The sequence below is a fragment of the Ixodes scapularis genome, unplaced genomic scaffold (assembly GCF_016920785.2).
Source record: "Ixodes scapularis isolate PalLabHiFi unplaced genomic scaffold, ASM1692078v2 PGA_scaffold4__175_contigs__length_147842914, whole genome shotgun sequence".
NCBI lineage: Eukaryota > Metazoa > Arthropoda > Arachnida > Ixodida > Ixodidae > Ixodes > Ixodes scapularis.
This window is the reverse complement of record NW_024609879.1, coordinates 76287209-76299635: the sequence shown is the minus strand read 5'-3', so window position 1 is coordinate 76299635 and position 12427 is coordinate 76287209. Positions and strand designations below refer to the sequence as shown.

Here is a 12427-nt window from a genome sequence, read left to right as displayed (position 1 = left end):
CATGAAGCTCATCTTTCTCCTCCACGCATGTTCTCTCATTATTATTATTTTAGTTTTATTATCTAATGACCCACACAACCAATAGGTCTTGGTGTAGAGGCACAAAGAAAAAATTGAAAAACACAATCAAAACTACCTGTCCCCTTGCACAGAGTATGTCCACACCTGAGCATCGTACCGGCTGCGCTCGTGTAATCACATACTGGTGATGCACGTTAAAGACCCCAGGATCGCAATTGTACCGCACTGGCCAAATTGCCCATCTACAGCATGAGACATGTATTAAGATGACTGACCAACATAACGCTGTTGGTCAGCCATGCCCTCAACAGAGGGCCCTTAAGGATTAATAAATTAATGAAAAGATCCAGGTCCATTCCACGTTTGAATACAATGAAACGGGATCAAACAGGCGTGACGGACAATGACGAAGGACAGAACACAAACATGCCTTGCCCTTGTCCGTCACACCTGTTTAATCATGCTTCACTTGTACGAACTAGCATAGCGCACCACTTTGCATGAATATAACGAGATCAGAAAGCACATCAGTAGCAGGGGATAATCTGTTAACACAAATTTGCATTCGAACAACCGGAGACAATTTCACATGAGTAGAAAGTAAAACACATAACGGCCCCTAAAATCAGAAGGCAATGCATGAAAATTAAGAAATTATGCAAAATCACCATCCAGAAGGCCATGAATGGTTCTACATAAAAATAATGCATTGTAAGCAATTCTTTTTTATAGGTTCTGCAGGGAAAGTATTTTAAGGATGTATTTATACTCGTAAGTACATAGGCTCTCAAAGTACTCATCATAAATAATATGAATAGGTCGCTTTTGTGCCTTTTTCTATGTGTCATGTCAAATCTAATCGAATTCCAAGCCACAGTACAAGACTTAAGTTGAACTTAAACTAAGGAACAAACTAGCCTAACAGCACATGCAGGATTAGCACCATCCAACGGGCTTGTGATTGGCACCCTTGGCCTGTAGCTTCACCGCTTAGTCCAGCTTAGGGCGAGACGGAGTATAGAAGTTCACACAGGGCACAAAATACACCTGGAGATGCTCCAAGAGTCGACTGATGCCTGACAGTGCCGCTGCACATGACACTTCACCCTCAGCTCAAACACTGGCAACCACTCGCAGGTCGCCTGCTTGAGGCCCTGTACAATGGGCTTGGCAGGCTTCATGAACAGCTTGAAAGGACCTTGAGTGACGATTGGTAGCACTGCTGCACACAACACTCCACTGTCAGTTCAAATGCTCGCAGAAACGCACAGTTTGAAGGGTTGGCACCTTGCATGCTGCACTTGGAAGGTTCCTTACACAGTTCAGAAGAGCTCTGACGGACGCCTGGCAGCATTGTTGCACACAACACCGCACTGTCAGCTCGAATGCCAGCAGCAATGCACAGCTCATCTGCTTGAGGCCTTCCACACAGCATTTGGGAAAGCTCTCAGTCAGCTCAAAAGAGTCCTGATCAACATCCGGCAATTTTGTTGCCCACAAAACATAACTGTCAGCTTAACTGCTGACACTAGCGCACAGTTCAATTGCCAGAGGCCTTTCAGAATGCAGCCTGCAGAGGTTGGAAATCATACGAGGGCCTCAAAGAAGCTACAAAAGCTATGTTAAAGGCCTACAGCAGATGTAGAAGTGGAAGGATGACATGTCTGCTTTTGTAGTCCAGTCTGAGGTATTGAACAGCAGTGTCAAGTTCGGAAGGTTGTACATTTTAGTCACGTGCGTGAGGGAATCGCACTGCCAGATGCCGATGGCGGACGACTTGATCGGCAGTTCAAAAAAATCTGTCATGTTTGGCAGAATGCTTGCCTTGAACCTGTCTTCAAGGAGCTTCAAGACGAAAACTGCAGACTCGTTCAGCATGAAGCACTGACCTGCTTTGACAATGCGTTTCGGTTCCGAAATCTCAGGTTGATACAAATGTCTGACCTCAGACATTTGTCTGCTGATCTGCGCTAAAGGCTTGCTTGTTGAACGTAGCATTTTCTTAACCTTACCCAGGAAACTTTCAAAAGGAAACGCACTAAAACTGTCAAGAGGGCCATGGTCCAAACACTGCTCAGCCAGATGGCTGAGCGTGTGCACGTTGTAAACGAGCTGCTTGGCCCCATACAAGGTGCCAAACTCCTGCACAAAGTACCTAAGAAGGTCCCTGGCAAATCCGTTATAAACCTCGTAATGTGCAGGAGATACAAGAATTCTCACTGCCACATGCAGCATTATAAAGTGACGGTACTGATCGTTTGGCAACACATGCTTCAAAACCACAGGTCCCACATACAAGAGCAAGCTTCGAAACTCTGTGGCCTTCCACCGGTCAAGTTCCTCAGTGCCTCTTGGCTTCCTTTGAAAGTTGCTGGGGAAACGCTTACTGCAACTTCGAAGTAAATCATTCAAATTTTCACGCTGCTGTCGACTTAGGCGTCTCCCGAACCCTTGGCTAACCCAGTTTCTCAGAAGGCGCCGCATAACGCCAAGACAGACGAGATGCATGTACTCCGTAGGAAACCATGACACCATGTCGAAATCTAAAGATTCAAATGGCGACGTTCCCGTGTGATGGTGCTCGTCTTCCTGAGACCGGAACGACTCGTTGGTGCGTTGTGGTGAGTGTAAATCAGGAAATGTCATTCGACCCTCGAGATGCAGGCCCCTCTGACTGCACCGTTCGCAGGCGTGATAGCCAGTGTGCCCAACTATTTGCTTGATAAAGCTTCTTGCGGGTGCGTCGCACACCATGGCCGTGATGCTGACAGTGATGTGGCTCCCCTTGAAGACCATGCCATGCACTATGAGCTTGCGGGCTTCTTCTAGGAATGCGTACAGGTACTGCTCCAGATTTGGGGGCTTTCCTGTGCCGCAGTATAAACTGACCATAAAAGGTGACGGCAGAGGAGTCAAATTCGTTATCCGGCATAATAAGGGCCAGAAGCTCACCTGTGAGCTTTTGAACAGGGGCAGACCGTCAATGTTCCCTTGGAGCTTAATCTCCTTAGGAATGGGGCAGCCTTGCAATGACTGACGGATGCCTTCTTCTAAGCCGAAATGCACAAACTTGTCACATTGCTCTAGTCGGGACTTCCGTTCTGTGCACAACACAGTCCGCGCGTCTTTGGGTAGTCCGGCAATGCCTCGACGCCGACAAAAGGCAAGAAGATCGTTCAGACATATGTGGCTCATGTTGTGCTTCCCAGCAATACTTGCGAGCTCGTCGCATGCCGAGAGTTCATGCGGCTGGGATGACGACGTAGTGACAGCGTTCGGATTCGCGCTGCCGTTTGGTGGCTCCGAGTTATGGTCAGCGCTTTCCTCTGACTGGTACTCATCGCTCGTATCGTCTTCCGACGAATCATTTTCTGAAGAACTCGCCAGCACGTCAGATCTCGAGACTTCAAAGCTCGCCGACTGCACCTGGACTTCCAAGTCACCCGAACAGCCAGCTTCACTGGACTGGAAAACGCCTCCGGCTGCAGGTTTATCAGAGCGCGCAACATCGCTGGAAACGGCATTGCCCGTCAAACCGCCTTCCGTTCTCGGCTTCTTTCAGCTTGCAGCTTGAAGATCCGCCATGAGCTGCTCATGGTCCTTCTTGAGCTTCCGGTACTTACGCCACTTGTTCATTATCAGGAAGTAGCGCAGCAAATGCAGTCTTTAACACGGCGAAATACGAGCCACAACGGAGCAGAGGCGCAGACCACTGTGGTGCAGACGCCAGTTGTTGCCAGATGGTCCCAACAAAAAACCGCCAAACACCTGGGTGGTATAGCCCAAATATAGCCAAAACTAAAAACAATGGTTTTTAAGCCTTTTTTGACAATTTTTCACACACATACAAGACACGTTACATTATCTTTTTCAAGCCCCAGATGCGCCACATTTTGTGTACATTATGTCACTTGCGAATTAAAATTAAAAAAAAACACTTCGGAAGGAAGAAAACAAAACTGTCACCTCCTTCGCAGGTCTTCAGAAGTACAAAACACACAAAGACAGTTTTATCGTGAAGCCCGGGATATGATCATTACGGTAAACGAACAGAATACAGAAGCAGAACGGTAACACTTGGTGTTTCAAACAGGGATCACAATATCTAAGGTCCTTACCAATATCCTACCCGTCTCTTTTTCTTTGTGTAGAATATGAGTGTTCCCCATTTCGGTTCACGCTATTTCTGATTGTGTTGTCCTTTCTTGGGGTGGACGAAGACTGGAAGGTAGTCAATTGTTCAGCGGTGAAACTGCGGACTTTATATTTACGAACTTGGGTGCCTAAGGATTCTCTCAATGGGCACCAAAGCACGCTTGAACTTTGCAGAGTTTAGTCTAGGTCCGGGTAGAGGACGCCCTACCACTGTTTGGTTTGCTTCACCGCGCACTGTGGAGACCGCTTGAACTGTGCAAGCATTGCTTCTGTGCGCATTGTCAAAACGACGAAGTTTGCAGAAGTTAAAAGCCGTTCTCTTTCCTCTCTCTTCTATCGAATGGCCAAAAGAGATACAATTTTTTTCGAAGCTGATAAGAAGTTCAAAAATTAACTAGTCAAACCTCAAAGTTCCACGTCGAAACTGAGGTTTCGACAAAAGTTCGCCGCATCCTTAGAAGTAGCCCAAAAATAGCCATATAGCCAACTACAACATTTCGACGCCAACTAGAAAAAAATGTAGCCCAATTTGGCTATATATAGCCCAATCTGGCAACACTGGACGCGACACAAAGAACACAGAGGCACACATGAACGAATGGTTGGATGAGTGGATAAATGGATAGTGGCTGTACCCTTTATAACTGGCGGTGGTTTGCGCCACCTAGCCTGGCTATTTTCTTTAAACTTACTTTTTTTTCCACCATTCAATTTGTCTTCTCCTTTCGTTGTGATATTCTTTCAATTTTCTCTGGACCTGGCCAACCAATTTTCTACTATTGTTTTTGTTCACTCTATTCCGCTGGTTTCGCTTTAAAGCTTCCGGACAGCGGACGCAATGGAATGCGCTTCAGCGCTACTTTGAGAATATGCGCGCCTAGCAGACGAACTTGCTCGCCGTATACGCATGCATTGTATCGGGCGGCAGCTTGCGCTACCTACGTCGCTCCGTGTTAAATATTTGCCCTCAATTTCGTACCTCCTTTTAAAGTATCTGCCTGGCGGTCGTTGTTGGTTGCAGGTTGCGCAGAAAACCCGAGGACCAAGAATGATCGCAAAGCCTCAAAACATCCCGGATAGGGCTCGAAGGCGCGTCCCGAGCGTTAGCACTGTATAAAAATCAAAAGCGCAAACACCAAGGAAAAGAAGAGGGGACAGGACATAGCGCTTACTCCAACTGAATGTTTAATACATTCCCGAGTAATGTCTTGATGCAAGTATACAAAGCGTACAGCCCTAGGGAAAACATTGAATATCAACCTCTTTACAAGGCGTGCACCGAGAGCACACTGGTGCAACATAATACTGGGTACCATGATGAGTGTAGCTAGCTCTGTCGTCTGCTACGAAGTGAAGTATAAAATAGGGTATTTGAAGGATCTGTGTGCGCCGGCGTGTTCTTTGAACATAATTCCTACTCTGATTTTCACCAGGATGCCTGGAATGTGTCTTCGACTGGTGTGTTCAACGAGGGTAAGGTAGTAAGCTGGGCTAGTTGGTATGCATTGAACATGATGAAAAACCGCGCACAAATAGAAAGAACATACGAGGTAAGAAGAGAACGGAAGAGAACGCGCTTCTCTTCCGTTCTCTTCTTACCTCGTATGTTCTTTCTATTTGTGCGCGGTTTTTCATCATGTTTAACGAGAGGTTATTATTGATTGTCCGATGTCCACCGGGTGGGTTTACCTTGGCGGTAAAATAGCAGCGAGGCTGTCCTGCTGCATCTTGCGATGTCTACTCTGTCTCATTAGTTTCGTGCACTGCAAGAAAAGGTACAGGCGCGAGAGCGTAGCTCCGAAGAAGGCTTCGTTTGCGCGAGCGCTCGTACAGAAAAGGCGTCGCCGGGAATACCGCGCTCGCGCCCGTACCTTTGACTGCAGTGCACGGAATTAGTGAGACAGAGTATAGTTGATCAGTCACCGGCAATGGACCGATCCCACCACGGCCGCGGTGCATCCTGGAGGTTGTAGTCCTTTGTGGGTGCACCGCGCCAGCACACGCCACACAAAGATGGCCGACCAATGTAGCGCTATATCCAGTGTCTGTGGGGCTGCTCCGGCTGCTCGGGCTGCTCCGAGCCGAGCATAGAGCGGAACCAGCGGAACTAGCAGTACCATAGACCACGGCATGACTACAACGCCGCCCCCATGTCCGCCGCCATGTTAGTTGTAGTTTTCCGGTTTCCCGGGAGAACTACAACTAACATGGCGGCGGACATGAGGGTGTCGCTGTCATCTTAGTTGTAGTCCAGCCACTGTCTACGGTTCTGCTGGTTCTGCTAGTTCCGCTCTATGCTCGGCTCAGTCGCTCAGTCGGCTCAGAACAGTCACCGCAGCCGCCGCAGCCACGCACACACTGGTTATAGCGCTACATTGGTCGGCCATCTTTGCCTTTGTGTGGCGTGTGCTGGCGTGGTGCACCCACAAAGGACTACAACTTCCAGGATGCACCGCGGCCGTCGTGGGATCGGTCCATTGTGACATCTCGATGATAGCGTCACTTGCATCTGTTAGTATGTTTTGCCGATACTTTTTAGCCAACCGCCAGGATCGGGCTTTCCGACAGCAAGACAAACGTGACGTGATCGGGTTTCCGCATCGCGAGCAACTTGATACATGGGAACTATAGGACAGTAAACGCGCCAGTAGAAGACGCGTTCCAGGCATCACAGTTCCCACCACGCAAAGGTATTGTCCTTTGTCCCTCTTGTTTCCCTTCTTTAAAGATTATTTTCGTCATTCTTGTCCAGCTCGCTTGCACCTTTGCATTTAATAGCAATTTAATCATAACCTTAAATATGCAAGCTTTCACCCTTGTTGGTGTTAGACCGGTGGCAGCTGATAAAACCTGTCTGCTCTGCTGACATCTAACCCCTGGTTAGCTCAGTTGGTAGAGCGCTCCACTGGAAATGGAGAGGTCCCGGGTTCGATCCCCGGACCAGGCAGATTTTTTCGGTCGTGCACCGGTCACCTAGCTGTGCTTGGAGATTTGTGTTCGTCCTTTGTCCCTCTTGTTCCCCTTCTCCAGGGATTATTTTCGTCATTCTTGTCCAGCTCGCTTGCACCTTTGCATTTAATAGCAATTTAATCGTAAGTCTGAAGAAGAGGTCTCTTAGCGGAACGTCGGCCACATTGTGAGGCTTCCAGGAGACTTTCATTTAAGTACGCAGAGGTTCGGCCATCAAATTTGAGTCTACAACAAAGGTGTTCTGCGAACATAATAACGTATTTCGTGCACCATGCCGTAGAAGGACCAGGCGACAGAGCCCCACAGTGCCATGGCCAAAAGTTTATTTTGAGTAAAAAGAACAGGAAGCATCTGTGGGCAGAAAAGCACACACAGGAGAGCGCTCTTTTCATATGCGGGATTACCGCGCATGGGGCAGAAAGAGCAAGGTAATCCCACGAACTACCCGAAGGCGAACGACGTGACGCATTGAGGCAAGTTGCAGCCCAACGAAAAGACATGCAGGATGCGGCCAATGTCCATGTGACCGAGGTGGGCCCATTTATGCACATTGCTGCCCCTATGTTCGAAGAATTACTCGCGCCATGAGAGGTCACGAGGAGCGGTACGGAAGGGAGCTGATATTTTTGAATGCAACAAGTTACTGAAAATGTCGTAACCCCTGCCCTCGCCCTCCCAGAAAAAGACCGCTTCTTCCTGAAGAAGGAATTGTAAGTACCGTAGCCAAGCCGGATTTCGACACCCAGCCGGCCCCTCCAAAATTTGTTCCCCATAACGCGGATCCCAAAAGGCCCAAAAACTGATTGGCGTTCACTCTGTTAGACATATGCCTAAATGTAGTCCATGCGGCATTGTAAGCGGGTCCCATGTCAACCACCGTTATTAGATCTAATAACGGTGATGTCAACGAGCCCCTCTACCTCGTTGGCCCATATATGTAAAAAAAGTACATTTGGAAGCACGTAATTTTGCGTGATTTAGCGGTCTCGCTTCACAAGAAATACATGTTAAAAATTTCGGTTACTCGTTCAACAACTAGCGCACTGCTTGTTTTAGAACTTCCATCTTAAACCGGAGACACGGCAAAATAAAAAAACGGACAACACAACAACAGTTTTTGTGTTGTCCGTTTTTTTTTTATTTTGCCGTGTCTCCGGTTTAAGATGGAAGTACTTAACCAGCTCGCCTGTGCGTTTACCCTTTCTTCGTTGTTTTAGAACACTAACTAAAGAGTGCAAAGTACTGTATAAACAGTTCATAGAGGGCGCGCTAAAACTTTTAGATTACGTTAGGCTTGATGACTTCATAAAACTACGTCTATTCATGCCTTGTTCTTTGCTTCTCCCAGCGTCCCAGCCACCTTCCCAGTATATCCGGTCACAGCGCATCCGGTCTCGGCCTCGTGGCTCGTTTCATTGTGTCGTGTTGTGCTGGAAGCTACTCGGCCGATCATCGGTGTGCGTTTCCTCTCGACCTGTGACCTGTGTCGAAGTCTTCTGGAACATTTGGCTGCGAAGAGACGGCTTGTTTGCGTAAGTATAATGTCCTCTAATGTCCTAATAGCGGTGTACAACGTTGATATCGGAGATGCTGTTACGGACACGACGGCGCTCGTCCGATAGGACTTTTGCTTTTAATGGATCATCACCGATTACCAATCTCTAATCTTCGCGTTTGCATTACAACACACTTCTGTTTTCATCAATGCTGTCCCGGGTGAGATGGACTGCGGCCGAGACATGTTTCGAGGAACAAGTAGTATTGACCTCGAATCGTCGGTCCGAGCAATGGACGGGGTTAGAGGACCGGTTTTGTTCGATTTGGTTCAACTAATTCTAGCAGGTACAAAACTAGCTTTTTTTAGGAACCTTGACGGGCTCCGGTTAGTTCATATCGGAGAAACCCCCCCCCCCCCCCCCTAGCCCCTACCCCCTAGCCCCTAGCCCCGCGGCATCTCCAGTAATCTCGGGGGCGGCCTGGCAACCAGCGCGGAGGCGGTGGATGTCGGATTTGTAGCGTCTGCTTATCATTCTTTTGCCTTGTATTGCCTCAGCCGCTACGGATACAGCTTGAAATGTGGAACTTCAGAACTAAAGCACTTCTTTGCGGTGCACATACATTGTTGGTAAATCTCCAGGAGGCTAAGCTAAAACGCGGGCCGGCTCACTCGAAGCACCGTCTCATCAAATACTGTTAAGAAAGCGCTGTCAAAGGTAGCGCTCAAAAAATAAATCGCGCATCACGCGCTCCAACCTTGACAGTGCTTTTTTAAGTCTGTCTCAGCTGAGACTGTATTCGATCAAGTCGGCCCTGGGCAGCGGTCTTTCCGCGCGCTTTAGTTTACTCTATCGAGCTGTTTCCACAACAAAGGAGGACCATTATTCTGCGAAAGCACACTGGAGCAGCAGACATTGTCATTATGATGCCTTCGACAACGAGAACTGACTTAAGCGATGTGAGGCGTCCGGCCGAAAATTCGGAAGATCCAACATTAATGAAAACGCACTCGTGGCGTATCAATCAACTTACCTTGCGGAGGCGGCTTCATTTTGTCACCACGAGTAAAGCCAAGTTCCATTTGTCTCGAAGTGCTTTAATTCACGTGTTTTATTTACATGACAAACGCTCCGAAAAATAAAACAATATATGCAACACAACAGTGCCTCGACCCATCGGTTGCGACACACGACGTCTATCGGGAAATGGGAGCATATTCGGAAGCGACATATATCAACTTTGAAGTTTCATCAGCAAAGGGTGTACGCACTCACCGAGGAAACGAAACACCAGTGGGCGAATGTCTGCTCGGACCGATTATTGCAATTTCCTACACTACACACTCCGGTCGTGGTTAGGAAATTCCAGAGACAATGCGTCCACAAAATCAAGCGCGACCGCCGCGATCGCGAACACTCCGCCAGGTTATTCTTCGATAGAGACTAAACCTTTAATGTCGTTCTCCGTCGTCAAAACTGTTGCTCAAGCGGTGTTCTACGTTATCACGCGGATTTCACGCTTTGGTGGTTCGCAGACTCTGCATGTCGACGATCTCGGGCATCGCCGCGCGTCTCCTCCGTCGGTTTCGTCCGTCATGCTTAAAGCATCTTAAAGTTAAACGCCAAAACAACAGGGACATGAGGATAGATGCAAACGGGACGAGGCGCCTCGTCCTGTCTGCATCTATCCTTGTACCCCTGTTGTTTTGGCACGAACAACCAACTAGCCTAACTCGCCGTCTAAATTCCGCCAATCAGTTCGTAAATTCTACCGAACGAGGTATAATTTTATAGTATACCGCCAACCGCGCCACTTCCGGGCCGACTTTTTTTTGACTAGGCTTCAAAAAAATCACGTGGTGCCATCCCCCTGCGAATATCGGTACGCCCGACGAAGGAATACCAAGTGTGGTACGAGGCGTTTTGACGCGAACTATTCGCGTAGTGCATGCGAGCACAAATCGTTGTTAACTCCGGAGGTTGTTTCGTTCCACTGATCGGTTTTTACTCATAAATAGCGCTTCCTTGCCTAGCCCAACGAGGTGAGGGGCTTAAAGTGCTTAACCGGAAGTCCAAAAATGACCCCCCCGTAGGCGCTACCATCTTGACCATGTCCGCCGCCAGTCACGTGACTTTTTAGCAAAAGTGACGATACAGAAAGAATATCTGCTGTCCGAGTTACCCAAAGCGTCGGTTTTAGGCAAAGAAAGGTTTACTAGGGGGCTACTGAGGAACAGACGCCTAAATCACTTAATGAAAAGTGACTATAGCACCCTCTACTTTGAAGGCAGTACATCGTTATTTAACTTTCGGCGAATCGACTTGGGCACTTTCGCCTCAATCTCTTTCAGCTGAAGTTCTCCTAGCTAAAAAAGACGCTTTGAATAGTTCAAAGCGCAGCAGTCTCGTGCGTCTTCGTCTTTTTAGCAGAAAAAGTCACTTGACTGACGATGGAAATGGCCAAGATGGCAGCGCCCGAGGGGGGGTCATTTCTGGGTGCGCAATGCAATGCCTGTTGAGCTCTCTAAGCCCCTTTACCTCGTTGGCCTAGCCCTTAATTGAAAGACTACAGCCGATTGCAAGCTTCCATTTACAAATTTGGTACTGGAAGTGCTTATATACGTCCGGCGCGATGGCCGTGCCGTCTTCCGCATAGTTTCGAATTTGAATCAGCAGTGTTCGCCACGGCGTCTGGCGAGGCTTTCGGAACTGAACCGCCGTGGGATTGCAATATTCGGCGTCCATAGTTGCCCGCCGACCGTCAACACTGCAACTGCTTACAGCACGGTTATACGCTCACAACTTGCCTACGGTAAACAAAAGCGGTGGCTCGGACAAGTAGGTAATCGCGCTGAACCCCGAATACCGCGGTAGTGTGATGGGCATACAGTGGTCGCCCTCTCGCTATCGCAGGTCGAGCTTGGGGCCCCGATGCCAGCATAGGCTGAACTAACTGCAGCAGCATTCAGTCTGCTGCGCGTATACCCACCTCACCGAGGCCCCCCCCCCCCCCCCCCCCCCCCCCCCGTCTCAGTAGGGAAAACTCACTATCGCACTAGTCTTGCACTAGTCGCTAGTGCAGTCGTTCCAACTTCCATCTCCTGCCACTCCGAGAGAGTTAAGATATGATAGAAAGGTTCCATAGATTTCACGGAAAGTGCTGCATCAGCTAAAACAATTGCTCACACAGCCTAGAAAGAAAAGGATAGCTAGTTGTGTTCTTATTCTTCGATCCACAGTTTGCGTGGAAGAAAACATTGAGACACGTTCTGTAATTTGGAAACTTCCATGAAGATTTTGGACACTGAGAGTGCTTCTGTTGGTAATTATATGGGTCACCAATATTTTTTCCCATTTTCTGTGATACTAATGGTTAGAGCTTGAACAAAATGACGATTTTGTTGTCCCTGCAGAATGGCAAAGCAGTATGCGGTGGTGAATTTCACCGAGGAGGACCATGTGTCCGCTGTGCCAATTTCTTGGTTGGTGGTTGACAAGTGGAGTTGCCTGTGGCCAAAAGATTTCGCCGGATCCCGCCTCTTGGATGCAATTAGGGACAAGATTGATCCTCGCGCAAACTGGGATCGGTACCCGGTTAGGGTACTGACACAATGCAGTAAGCTTGCGCTCTCCTTCTCTGTATGCACTTCTGACTGAAACACTGAGAAAACAGAAAACACTTGGAAAAAAATATTGTGGAAGAGACCATAAGAATGGAAAGCATGACCTCTTTAGTGAGAGATTTATGCGAGTTCAATTTCTGTTGTCCGGTTGTAAAGCTGGTT

At 48.3% G+C, this 12427-nt stretch overlaps 1 long non-coding RNA gene and 1 other non-coding gene across 2 annotated transcripts; both read left to right on the top strand.

Moving 5' to 3' along the window:
- Window positions 1–6575: 6575 nt before the first annotated feature.
- Window positions 6576–12179, top strand: LOC121837596. The gene is made up of 3 exons (XR_006078249.1): window positions 6576–6687; window positions 8503–8678; window positions 12056–12179. It is a non-coding gene; the product is annotated as an uncharacterized LOC121837596 (long non-coding RNA).
- Trnas-gga lies at window positions 7051–7123 on the top strand. The gene has a single exon. It is a non-coding gene; the product is annotated as a tRNA-Ser (tRNA).
- Window positions 12180–12427: the final 248 nt, after the last annotated feature.